This window comes from Bison bison, unplaced genomic scaffold, assembly GCF_000754665.1.
Source record: "Bison bison bison isolate TAMUID 2011002044 unplaced genomic scaffold, Bison_UMD1.0 scf7180017864492, whole genome shotgun sequence".
Lineage (NCBI taxonomy): Eukaryota > Metazoa > Chordata > Mammalia > Artiodactyla > Bovidae > Bison > Bison bison.
In genome coordinates, this window is record NW_011495051.1 from 737,112 (window position 1) to 750,758 (window position 13,647).

The window sequence follows — 13,647 nt, forward strand, 5'->3', positions numbered from 1 at the left end:
TATATATAGAGACAGATATATATATATATATATATGTATATATACAGTTAGAATGTAGACTAGAGTTCCAGATAACTTCCACAAGCATCATCATCTCATGGGCCCTCACAATATCCAAGAAAGAAGGATTTTGGTCCCCATTCCTCAGGTAAGAATACCAAGACACAGAATAAACAAGGAACCTGGGTCAAGATCATATAGAAAAAAATAAGCACATCAGAACTAGAACCCAGATGTCTAACTCTGTGGCTCTTACCAAAAATACTCAAAAAAAAACTTACAAGGCTTATCTCACATAACAGTCATGAAGGACACTCCCATGTTCGACAGTCAATGTAAGAGTTCTGGCAATAATGTCAACAAAAGAAAGATTTTACGAACCTGAGTCAGGGCAGCACAGTCTAGAGTGTGAAATCTTACCAAGCTTATTAATATAAACCAGGTGTGGTATGATTATATAAATGCCCTTTTCAAAAGAAAACAAATTACAGTCAAATTAGATACAGCCCTTTGGTCATCCTAGAGTAATTATGAATCCAGAATTGAAATATTTTTCACTAAGCTCTTACAGTGCTGTGATCAGTTATCGTGTTATTTTCTACAATCTATTGACGTTATCTGTTAACATGTCTAATCTCCCACTACCATCCCCAAACTACCTTAAGATATTCTGGGAATAGACCACACATAAGTCTTTTGCCCAGTACAGCATGTAGCATATAACAGACCTCTGTAAGTTTGCTGAATTTAGTAACAGTAAAATGACTCTGCAATATCCCCATCTGTTTGTAGTCTTTATGCCAAGACATCTCCCTGAAACAAAGGGAATATACCACCTGTCAAGGAGCTCTTTCCACTTTTTGGCAATTATCTTCAGTTTTTCTTCAAACAGAACCCAAGAGTATCTGGCTGCATATTCTTCTCATATGATCTAGGGCTAACTCTAAGGGCCACAGAGAACAAAAATAATCAATTCCTCTAATTCTTCAGTTAATCTTTTCTTCCTCCAATAATTCCAATTATTTGTTAAGATTCTGACACTAATTCTAATTTGTGAATTGTCCGACATGACCAAGCAATTCTCTGACAGCTGCTGGGTGTTCTACTATTTAACTCAATTCTGGCACTATCCATCTAAAGACAGGGTCAGATCCCATAGGCTAAGGGTTCAGTCCCACAACACGGTCTCCTACCCCTACCTCTACTTCAGTGGCCAACTGCTGTTCAATTGCTGAGTCATGTCTGATTCTTTGCAACCCCATCGACAGTAGCATTTCAAGCTTCCCTGTCCTTCACTATCTCCTAGAGTTTGCTCAAACTCATGTCCATTGAGTCGGTGATGCCATCCAACAATCTCATCCTCTGTTGCCCCCTTCTCCTCCTGCCCTTAATCATTTCCCAACATCAGTGTCTTTTCCAATGAGTCGGCTCTTCACATCAGGTGGCCAAAGTATTGGAGTTTCAGTTTTAGCATCAGTCCTTCCAATGAATATTCAAGGTTGATTTCCTTTAGGATTGACTGGTTTGAACCTCTTGCAGTCCAAGGAACTCTCCAAAGTCTTCTCCAGCACCACAATTCAAAAGCATCAATTCTTTGGCGCTCAGCCCTCTTTATGGTCCAACTTTCACATCTGTACATGACTACTGGAAAAACCACAGCTTTGACTATACGGACCTTTGTTAGCAAAGTGATGTCTCTGCTTTTTAATACACTGTCTAGGTTTGTCACAGCTTTTCTTCCACGGAGCTTTCCAAGTGTTTTAATTTCATGGCTGCAGTCACTGTCCGCAGTGATTTTGGAGTCCCAAAATACAAAATCTGTCATTGTTTCCACTTTTCCCTCATCTATTTGCCATGAAGTAATGGGACTGGATACCATGATCTGCTTTTTGAAAGCTGAGTTTTAAGCCAGTTTTTTCACCCTCCTCTTTCACTCTCAAAAGGCTCTTTAGTTCCTCTTCACTTTCTGCCATTAGAGTATTATCATGTGCATATCTGAGGTTGTTGATATTTCTCCCGGCAATAGTGACTCCAGCTTGCAATTCATCCAGTCAGGCCTTTCGCATGATGTACTCTGCATAAAAGTTAAATAATCAGGGTGACAATATATAGCCTTGTCATACTCCTTTCCCGATTGTGAATCAGTCCATTTTTCCATGCCTGGTTCTAACTGTTGTTTTTTAACCTGCATACAGGTTTCTCAGGAGACAGGTAAGCTGATCTGGTATGCCCATCTCCAGAAGAATTTTGCCCAGTTTGTTGTGATCCACACAGTCAAAGGCTTTAGCATAGTCAATGAAGCAGAAGTACATGTTTTTTCTGGAATCCCCTTGTGTTTTCTATGATCCAACAGATGCTGGTAATTTGAGCTTTGGTTCCTCTGCCTTTTCTAAATCCAGTATGCACATCTGGAAATCCTCAATTCACTTACTGCTAAAGCCTAGCTTGAAGGATTTTGATCACTACCTTCATAGCATGTGAAATGAGTGTAATTGTACAGTAGTTTGAACATTCTTTGGCACTGCCCTTCTTTAGGACTGGAATGAGAACTGAACTTTTCCAGTCCTGTGACCACAGATGGGTTTTCCAAATTTGCTGGTGTACTGAGTTCAACACTTTAACAGCATCATCTTTTAGGATTTAAAACAGTTCAGCTGGAATTCCATCACCTCCACTAGCTTTGTTCGTAGTAATGCTTCCTAGGGCCCAGTTGACTTCACACTCCAAGATGTCTGGCTCTAGGTGAGTGATCACACCAATGGTTATTCTGGTCATTAAGACCTTTTTTGTACAGTTCTGTGTATTCTTGTCACCTCTTCTTATATTCTGCTTCTCTTAGGTCCATACCGTCTTTGTCCTTTATTGTGCCTGTCTTTGCATGAAATGTTCTCTTGGTATCTACAATTCTAGTCTTTCTCATTCTATTGTTTTCCTCTATTTCTTTGCATTGTTCACTTAAGAAGGCGTTCTTACCTCTCCCTGCTATTCTCCAGAACTCTGCACTTAGTTGGATATATCTTTCCTTTCTCCTTTGCCTTTCACTTCTCTTCTCAGCTATTTGTAAAGCCTCTTCAACCACTTTACCTTCTTGAGCGTTTCTTTGAGATAGTTCCAGTCACTACCTCCTGTACAATGTTATGAACCTCCATCCATAGTTCTTCAGGCACTCTGTCTATCAGATCTAATCCCCTGAATCTATTCATTACCTCCACTGATGGTGCTTCTGACTACTGGCTGTGGATTGGAAGTTCCAATGACCCTCTCCATGCATTTGCTTAATTTGTTAGAGCAGCCCAAAGAACTCAGAGAAACATGTTACCAAGTAGATTACCAATTTACAACTTACAAACAGATAAAAGATATGCATAAGGCAAAGTATGTGGCAAGGGGTGTAGAACTTCCATGCTCTTTGGTCTTGCCATTCTCTCAGCATCTCCACATGTTCTCCAGTCTGCAAGCTCCCTGTGCCCTGTCCTTTGGGTTGTTATGGAGGTGTCATTATATAGGCAGGTTTAATTAAATCATTGGCTACTGTTGGTCAATTTAACCTCTAGTCCCTCTCCTCTTTTCTGGAGGTCAGAAAACTTTCAACTTTCAAATCACAGGGCTTGTTCCCTGGCAAGCAGCTCTCATGTTTAGGTTACCTGAAAGTTTTCCAAGTCACCTCATTAACATAACAAAGACATCTTTATGCCTCTCATCACTTAGGAAATTTGATTTTTGGAGCTTTGTGCCAGGAACATGGAGAAACCCAAATACATAGTACTTATTATAAGCTACAATAACACATTCACTCAATACAGATCAAATTAAGTGTTTAGCACTGCTGCTGCTGCTGCGTCACTTCAGTCATGTCCAACTCTGTGCGACCCCATAGACGGCAGCCCACCAGGCTTCCCGTCCCTGGGATTCTCCAGGCAAAAACACTGGAGTGGATTGCCATTTCCTTCTCCATTGCATGAAAGTCAAAAGTGAAAGTGAAGTCGCTCAGTCATGTCCAACTCTAGCGACCCCATGGACTGCAGCCTACCAGGCTCCTCCGTCCATGGGATTTTCTAGGCAAAATTACTGGAGTGGGGTGCCATTGCCTTCTCCGTTTAGCACTACCCTTGAGTATGAAAATGCAAAACTGGAAAAAAAAAAAAAGAAAAAATATTATTTCTAAAGTCTTTGCTTTAGAAATAAAATTTGCTTGTCATTGGTAAACAAAGGATATTGTAGCCATCAAGACATTACATTATAACCACCCAAAAGATGAGCCCTGAGGGAACCCAGTATAGAAACAGATTACCTGCCATTTAGGAATCATCAGATTGCACCTATCCCTGAGGGTGCAGCTTGGGGAAAGTCATGATGAGAAAACACAGGATACTGGCCCCATATAACTGAGGTTCATATCAAGGAATGATTTCAGTGAGCCCAGACTCTTGCATCTTCCAATATTCAGAAAAGTGCTAAAATCCTTAACTTGAGATATCTGGTTTTCTTTGCTTAACAATAATCTTTTGATGTTTCAACTACTTAACCTTTGTTTTGCTGACTTAAAAAATGCACCAACGTGAGAGTTGTGAGTTAAGTTTTATTTGGGGCAAAATGAGGACTATAGTCTGGGAGACAGCATTTCAGATAGCTCTGAGAAACTGCTCCAAAGAGGTAGAGGGAAGGTCAGCATATATGTGATTTGGGAGCAGATATCATCATGAAGAAATGTGGTGCTTTTCTAGACATGAGAAGATGTAACAATTGAGCCCATAGAATCAGTTCCTGAAAATATATAACTATTTGAAGACTTGTTCTGCCAATTTTTTCAGAGCACGGAATGCTTCTTTCCTGATCTCCTTCCTGAACTCCCTTCAGTAGATGCTGAAGGTCAGCAGCTGCAGCAGCATGTGTGATTTAATCCTTGTAGAGGTAGACAAGAAGTGTACATGGCAAGTGCCAACTAGTAGTTAACAGTTGCAAAAACTCCTGTATATCCTGACTCCCCCTTCTCCTCCTCATAACAGTTTTCTCAGCACTATCCGAGATGCTGTCTCCCAGGCTTGAAGTCATAATAATGTATGCCCAATAAAACTCTCAATTTTTAGGTTGTGCATTAAAAAAAAATTTTTTTATCTATTTGGCTGCAATAGGTCTTAATTTAAGTATGCGGTATCTTCAATCTTCACATAGACAGGCAGGATCTTTAGATGTGGCATGTGGGATCTAGTTCCTTGATCAGGAATCGAACCCAAGCCCCCAGAATTGGAATCTTAGCCACTGTATTATCACAAGGAAGTCCTTTAGGTTGTGCCTTTTTTTTTTTTTTTTTTTCTGTTGACAGCTTATTGGGGAAAACAATTTAATAAAGGCAATACAGATGTAAATGAACTATTAAAACATAATAAACTTCTATGGTGAAGGGAATTCAGGCTACTATGGAACTTGCAGAAGGGAAGAGGAGAATGTCAGAACAGATTTATCAGAACAGAGAATGCCTCAGTTGTGAGCCCTCTTACTTAAAGATTGATTATGCCTGAGAAAGACAATACTGACTGCTGTATCGGTAAACAAAGGATGTTGCAGTCATCAGTGATTGTAGTCACCATGGAGGGTGAGCCCTGAAGGAGTTCACAATGGAAACAAGGAATACCGACCATCAGCAACCATTAGACTGCAGCCACCCTCAATGCTATAGCCTGAAGAAACTCGGCATGAGGAAACATGGGATATTGGCCTAGATAACTGATGTGCCTATCAAAGGAATGATTTCACTGGGCCCAGACTCCCATTTCTCCATTCACAGAAAAGCACCAAATTCCTTAACTTAAAGTATATAGTTTTCTTTTATTAACAAGAGCTTCTTTGGAATTTCCTGGCAGTCCAATGGTTAGGACATGGTGCTTTCACACCTGAGGGCTGGGGTTTGATCTCTGGTTGCGGAACTATGATCCCACAAGCCATGTGGTACAGCCAAAAAAAAAACCATAAATTGTACATGTTGTGGTTGCAAAAATTCCCATATATCCTGGCTTCTCCTCCTTCCTTTTTGGTACAGTTTTCTCAGCATTTATCTGAGAGGCTGTCTCCCAGGCTTGAAGTTTTAAGTTCAGTTCAGTTGCTCAGTCGTGTCCGACTCTCTGTGACCCCATGAACCACAGCACACCAGGCCTCCTTGTCCATCACCAACTCCTGGAGTCCACCCAAACCCATGTCCATCGAGTTGGTGATGCCATCCAACCATCTCATCCTCTGTTGTCCCCTTCTCCTCCTGCCCTTAATCTTTCCCAGCATCAGGGTCTTTTCAAATGAGTCAGCACTTCGCATCAGGTGGCCAAAGTATTGGAGTTTCAGCGTCAACATCAGTCCTTTCAATGAACACCCAGGACTGATCTCCTTTAGGATGGACTGGTCGGATCTCCTTGCAGTCCAAGGGACTCTCAAGAGTCTTCTCCAACACCACATTACTCTGAACTTTCAGGTTTTTTGTTTCTTTCCAGTTGACATGTCCCAGTAGAATTCTTTGTTTTACCTCTTATAACTTACCTCCATCAAATTTATATGCCTATATTTTAAATACAAATATTTACCAAAAGCTTAATTTAAAAAAATGGAACCATCTATTCCCCCACACCTCCTTTTCAGTCACATGTCTCAAAAGTGGCCACTTTCTTCAGTTGTTCCCTTTCACATTTTATTGCTAAATTTATGCTTCAGAAAATGATTAGTTTATCATAAGACCTAAGTTATCATAGAGGGACTGGAAAAACAAGAAGTTTCTATAGCAACGATGTCTTCAGGAAGACAATGCATTAACTGATTATGACCATACCAAAACACATAAGACATTTTCACTGTTACACAGATCTTAGTGAATTTCCACTACCATATAAAGGCTAACTAGTTGTTCATCAACCTACTTCATGCTCCTGGAAACAGAGAAACTTTGTATTTTCCAAGCCTCCCTTGAAATGAGACGGGGGCCATGATAGCTCTGACAAGAGAATGTGGACAGAAGTAATGGATGCCACTTATAGGCCTGGCCTATAACATGTATCACGAAACCCTTCACACAGCTAGCATGAAGGGACTCCAAAACAGCAGAGCCATTCTGGAGTAGAAAAAAAAAGTCTCAATTTCTTTTTTGGGGGGTGGCCATGCCACACAACTTGCGGTATCTTAGTTCCCCCACCAGGCATTGAACTCAGGCCCCCTGCAGTGGAAGTGCAGCATTCTAACCACTAGACTGCCAGGAAATTCACTAGAAAAAAATCTATATTCTTGAGTCAACATTTAGAAAAGCCACCCAACCTGCAGGAGGACTCTGCCTGGATGCAAAGTAAAATTTCATACCTTTCTTATCTTAAAGATTTGGGAGTTTATTTGTTACCATAGTGTAGTCTTCCCTGACTAACACAATTGAGTCACAAGAACTCTATGGAATATTCCACCTAAGGCGAGGGGAGGTGGGTCAGTTGGTAAGTGGGATGAAAGAGCAGCTCAACACAGAGCAAATGACTTGCTTTCCTAGCTCCCAAGGGTATTACCAAAAGAAAGCAGCTGATGGGTGAAGTCCACTGCCCTGTACAGGTCCCCAGGCCGGAAGCTGATATCACTGAGATGGTCCAGGACTTGAACCTTGGAGATAGTGCTATGCTCCCCTGCATTCAATTGCTTTAGCGCTTGCTGCATCCAAAGCACTGAATGGTGAAGGTCACTGATGCTGAGGGCTGTCTGGCCCAGCCTGAAGCAATCACCAACACTCAAGGTAGAACGATACTTGGTTCCTAGAAGTAAGAACAATGATACTTCTGATAAAGGACACAAAGGATGATCACTGAGGTCAATAAAGAGATCATTCACCCACTCTATTCCCACTATCCAAATACAACCAGTCTTAAGTTGTTTCCCTTCATATTTTATCTCTGAGTACATGCTTCAGAAAATAATCAGATTATTTTTATAACTATGTTTGGTTAAGATAAGGGGTTTACCCCATAGAAGACACTGAAATGAGTTCCCATGGACCACCTTATTAGTAGGAACATACTTTATTTTTTAAAATATAAGGCAGTATGGGGAGAACAAGCATGAATCAGGAGATCTAGGCAGGTTCTAATTCAAGATAATAATATAAGAATGAGACACCAATAAAAGCTATATTTGATGAAGCAGGTGTAGACTTTAAAAAATATTTACAATCTAGAAGTTGAGAGTTATGTTTTATTCAAATTTTTTGGACTTAAAGCCTGGGAGGCAACACTTCAAGTAACCCCGAGAGAACCCCTCCAAGGAGGAGAGGAAGGGGAGCCAGGTTATATAGCAGTCTTGCAACAGGGCAGGTAACATGCATGTCAAAAAAAATTACTGTTAATTAAAGGAAAAATAGGTATCTCGAGTTAAGGAATTTAGCACTTTTCTATGTATGGGAAGATGCAAGAGTCTGGGCTCACTGAAATCATTCCTTTGATATGCACCTCACTTATCCAAGGCCAGTACCCTATGTTTTCAAATCCTGAGTCTCCTCAGGTCTCACTGGCTCATGTTGGAGGGCTGCAATCACTGATGACTGTGACATCTTTGTTTACTGATACGGTAGGAAATACGCCATTTCTCACAAAGTTTTGAAAGTCATCTGCCTATTATACCAAATCCACCCAGACATAACTGTTCAATTTCTCTTCTACTTCCTAAAATCAGATCCCAGTTTCCTAGAACATGAAGTCTTTCTGGTTTTTATCTCCTAAATTCCCATGAAAGGTCCAGAGTTCTCAGAACACCTCACAGCCACATGAGGTGGCTAAAAGGCAAATAGTAGTTTCTTCCTCTGTATTTCTCAAGTCCTACAGGAAAAAAATTGCAAGTTCTAAAGACAAGAAAAGCAGCTCTAAAGCAAATGTTCACAAAGGGAACCCATGCATGTTGCTTACCTGGCAGGACTCCCCTGGAAAGAGCCGTCAGATCTAGTTTTTATGTGTGCTGAAGGAGCAGCAGAGCCTTAGCAGCCCCAATTACATTCTCCTCTGTAGGGAAAAACCTGTGCAATGATGTGAGCCTGGAAGTAAACACTTCCACACACCAGAGAGGCAGAAAGTTAAAGGAGAAAGAAAAAAAGATCACATGAAATTACTGATAAAAGGAAATGATCCAGTAAAGGACAGACTGCAACTTGTGGGTTAAATTCCTGTCCGGAAGATTCCCTGGAGAAGGAAACGGCAGCTCACTCCAGTATTCTTGCCTGGGAAATTCCATGAACAGAGGAGCCTGGTGGGCGACAGTCCATGGGGCTGCAAAAGAGTCAGACACGACTTAGTGACTAAACAACAACAAAGAACAGACCCGAGCATACTATCAGACCTCAGTACTTTACACAAAATTGAAGTCATCTGGAAATAGTGGGAATGGGGGTGCTGGGGCAATGACTTTCTAAAACTATCCTCCAACACAGTAACTACTGGCTACATGTGGTTATGAAACTGTAAATTTATTAAAATTAAATAAAATTTAAAATTCAGTCCCTCAATCATACTAATTAAATTACATTTCAAATGCTCAGTAGCCAGATATGGCTAATAACTACCATGTTGGATAGTGCAGATACAGAACACTTCCATCATGAACAGTTTTACTGCACATGCAGTGCTCAGTTGCTAAGTCATATTCGACTCTTTGTGACGTCCTGGATGTAGCCCATCAGGCTCCTCTGTCCATGAGATTTCCCAGACAAGAATACTGGAGTGAATTGCCATTTCCTTCTCTAGGGGAACCTTCCTGACCCAGGAATCAAACACGCACTTCCTGCATTGGTAGGCAAATTCTTTACCACTGAGCCACAGAAATGCTCTAAAATAAATCCTAGAATTGAAAACAATGGATAAAATTAAATCATTGGTAGTGCTGCAAGGTAGCTTATTAATGCAAATGAAAATTGTTTCTAGAGGAACTCACTTTCAAGCAGATTTCAAAGAATAATTTCTGCAAAAAGAAGTCCAAGGAAAGCAAATATTAATAGCTCTCAGGAGGAAAAAAAAAAAAGCAGAAACAATCCAAAAAATTTAAAATTCAGATGTTAGAATTATATGACATGCAATATGAAAGAATATATTTAATATATCTGAAGAAATGGAATGCTGCTAAGTCCTTCAGTCGTTTCCGACTCTGTGTGACCCCATAGACGGCAGCCCACCAGGCTCCCCCATCCCTGGGATTCTCCAGGCAAGAACACTGTAGTGGGTTGCCATTGCCTTCTCCAATGCATGAAAGTGAAAAGTGAAAGTGAAGTCGCTCAGTCGTGTCCGACTCTTAGCGACGCCAAGGACTGCAGCCTACCAGGCTCCTCCGTCCATGGGATTTTCCAAACAAGAGTACTGGAGTGGGGTGCCATTGCCTTCTCCAGAAGAAATGGAATAGGGACCTGAAATATGATAAAACTACAAGAAGGTGACAAACACTATCCAAACTGAAATACATAAAAATTGAATTAAAAGTTCAATAGATTTGGGACTTCTGGGTTTGGCCATGATAAAGAAGCTTACAGTGAAGTAACTTTACCACAAAAAGCAAATATAAAATATGAACAGAATCAATAAAACAATTATTTGAAGGCACTGGATAGCAGTTAATGTAAACTGACTTGGAGGCTATACTCGTTAAAAGAAGGAAGATACTAGAGGTAAGCTCTGCACTCAACCTAAATTTTCCAAAGCCATTTAACTGTATACTTGAAATAAATGAATTTTATGGTATGCAAATAGCTCCTCAACAAAGCTGTTTTAAAAAGTCAGAGTGTTGTTCTATAAGGAATTGAGTGTCCCCATGAAAAAGACCAGATACACTGGTATTTTGATGTTTCCTAGAGTATGATTAACACCCTCCCCAACAGCTAACCCAAATTCTACCAATATAAACATTCTGCTTACATTTTCAGTATTTTCTGAGGTTTTAAGTTTTCTCCTTCAACTTAGCCTCTCTGATACCAACCCTCTCTGATATGAACAAATGATTTTTTAAAAATTCACCAAGTATATAATGAAACCCTGCAACATGAGAATCCATGATAATACAAAAATGGACAAAAAGGGTTCCTGGATAAACACATAATAACGGGAACAGACAAAACTTTCCTTAAAACTGATAAATAACACTTAAGAGATATTTAAGTTGATAGACAATACATCAAAAACACAAATGCAAAACATTTTGTAAAAAGAACAACAATCATAAAAATAAAAAAGATTTTAGAAGTTCAAAATGACCGTCAAAAAATTAAATTCAAAGTAAAATGGCCAGTTCTAGGAAGTATAAAAAACAGGCAAAGAAATGAAAAATATGAGAAAAACAGGATCAATGCAGGAGATCCCCCATCCAAGTAATGTAAGCTCCAGAAAGAAAGAAGAGAGAAAATACAAGAAATTATGAGAAATACAATTTTCCAGAACTAAAGAAAAACACAATCTCTTGTATTGAATGCACTCACCAAGTGACAATCTGAGAAAATGAAACTAACAAACAAAATTCTCCCAAAGTACCATTGTGAAATCTTAGCCCGAGGATAAAGATAAGACCTTGCAAGAGAGGGAAAAAAACAGGTATTCTACAAAGAAGAGAGAATCAGTGGACACTAAACAAAAAAAGTTCTGAGGAAAAATTCCTTCAATTTTTGGCATGCTTGAAATAGGGCTAAAAAATGAATAAATTCTATTTGGAACAGGAAAATAAATGTTTTCAGAAAGATATTTTTAAAGAAACTCATAACAACTCATTTTACTAGACATAGAAAATCAAAATAGTAATATTCTGACTTCTGCTTCTGCCCACAAATATTAAATGCTACAAGACTGTTCTCTCGCACCATAAGCAGCTAGAAAACTGGACAAAATCAAATTTGACAAAAAGCAGAGCAGGGCTAATCCTTAAGAACAGTAAAAGAGACAATGAGAACCCTATGATAGCCCCATATTTCTGCCTGGAGACAAATTCTTAATATCACTGTTGGGGATGCCAAGGCGGTAAGAAACTGCAGAACAGAGTATCAAAGAAGAGGGAAACATACACACACACACACACACACACACACACAAAAGGTCCTGAAATCTAAAAATGGGTCTTCTCTATTCTTTGGCTATAATACTATTCTATACTTGCATTAGGCAAAAATCCAAAAAACTAGACAAAGAAATACTGTAGAGGAAAAATAATAATCAAGAATTTTAGATCTAAACAATTCTCATCATTTACACAAGGCAGGAAATCATTTGACTTCCCACTATCAAAATGGGGAAACTATGCTCAATATACAGAGCACTCACTAGAAATCCCACCAAAAATGGGTCTTGCAGGAGGAGTTAATCCACAGAATACAGACCACTCTAGATTCACCTTAACAAAAATTAAAAGCAAGCTTCAAAGGGATAAAACTGACCTGTATTTAAATGCTTGCTAGAATAAAAACACTCTATAAAGAATATCACAAAATTCAAGGTAAAATTCATAATCCTGGCACTCAGTAAAAAACTACCAGACCTGTTCAGACAGGAAGTGGACCAGGCACAACCTTTTTAGAAGAATAAATGACACAAACTGATTAGAGCCAAAAAGGTCCAAGTCCACATCCACTAGATCTTGAGCCTCAGTACACACCTCATTATGATAACACATCAACAAGCTAAATGACATACCCATAGGCGCCATGACAGTTCCAAGGCCAACTATAAAAGTCAAAAATTGGGTGGTGGTCCAAATCCTGAAAATGCCCATCCCCTGCCACAAAAAAACTACAGGCCAATATCACTGATGAATATAGATGCAAAAATCCTTAACAAAATTCTAGCAAACAGAACCCAACAACATATTAAAAAGATCATACATCATGACCAAGTGGGCTTTATCCCAGGGATGCAAGGATTCTTTAATATCCACAAATCAATCAATGTGATACACCACATTAACAAATTGAAAGATAAAAACCATATGATTATCTCAATAGATGCAGAGAAAGCCTTTGACAAAATTCAACATCCATTTATGATAAAAAAAAAAAAAACCTCCAGAAAGCAGGCATAGAAGGAACATACCTCAACATAATAAAAGCCATATATGACAAACCCACAGCAAACATTATCCTCGATGGAGAAAAATTGAAAGCATTTCCCCTGAAGTCAGGAACAAGACAAGGGTGCCACTCTCACCACTACTATTCAACATAGTTTTGGAAGTTTTAGCCACAGCAATCAGAGAAAAAAAGAAATAAAAGGAATTCAGATTGGAAAAGAAGAAGTAAAACTCTCACTGTTTGCAGATGACATGATCCTCTACACAGAAAACCCTAAAGACTCCACCAGAAAATTACTAGAGCTAATCAATGAATATAGTAAAGTTGCAGGATATAAAATCAACACACAGAAATGCCTTGCATTCCTATACACTAACAATGAGAAAACAGAAAGAGAAATTAAGGAAACAATTTCATTTACCATTGCAACGAGAAGAATAAAACACTTATGAATAAATCTATCTAAAGAAACAAAAGACCTACATATAGAAAACTATAAAACACTGATGAAAGAAATCAAAGATGACACAAATAGATGGAGAATATACCATGTTCATGGATCAGAAGAATCAATATAGTGAAAATGAATATACTACCCAAAGCAATCTGTAGATTCA

General features: G+C 39.2%; 1 pseudogene; it reads right to left on the reverse strand.

Moving 5' to 3' along the window:
- The window catches only part of LOC104979869, a 74,100-nt pseudogene that overhangs the window by 31,202 nt on the left and 29,251 nt on the right, over positions 1-13,647 (reverse strand).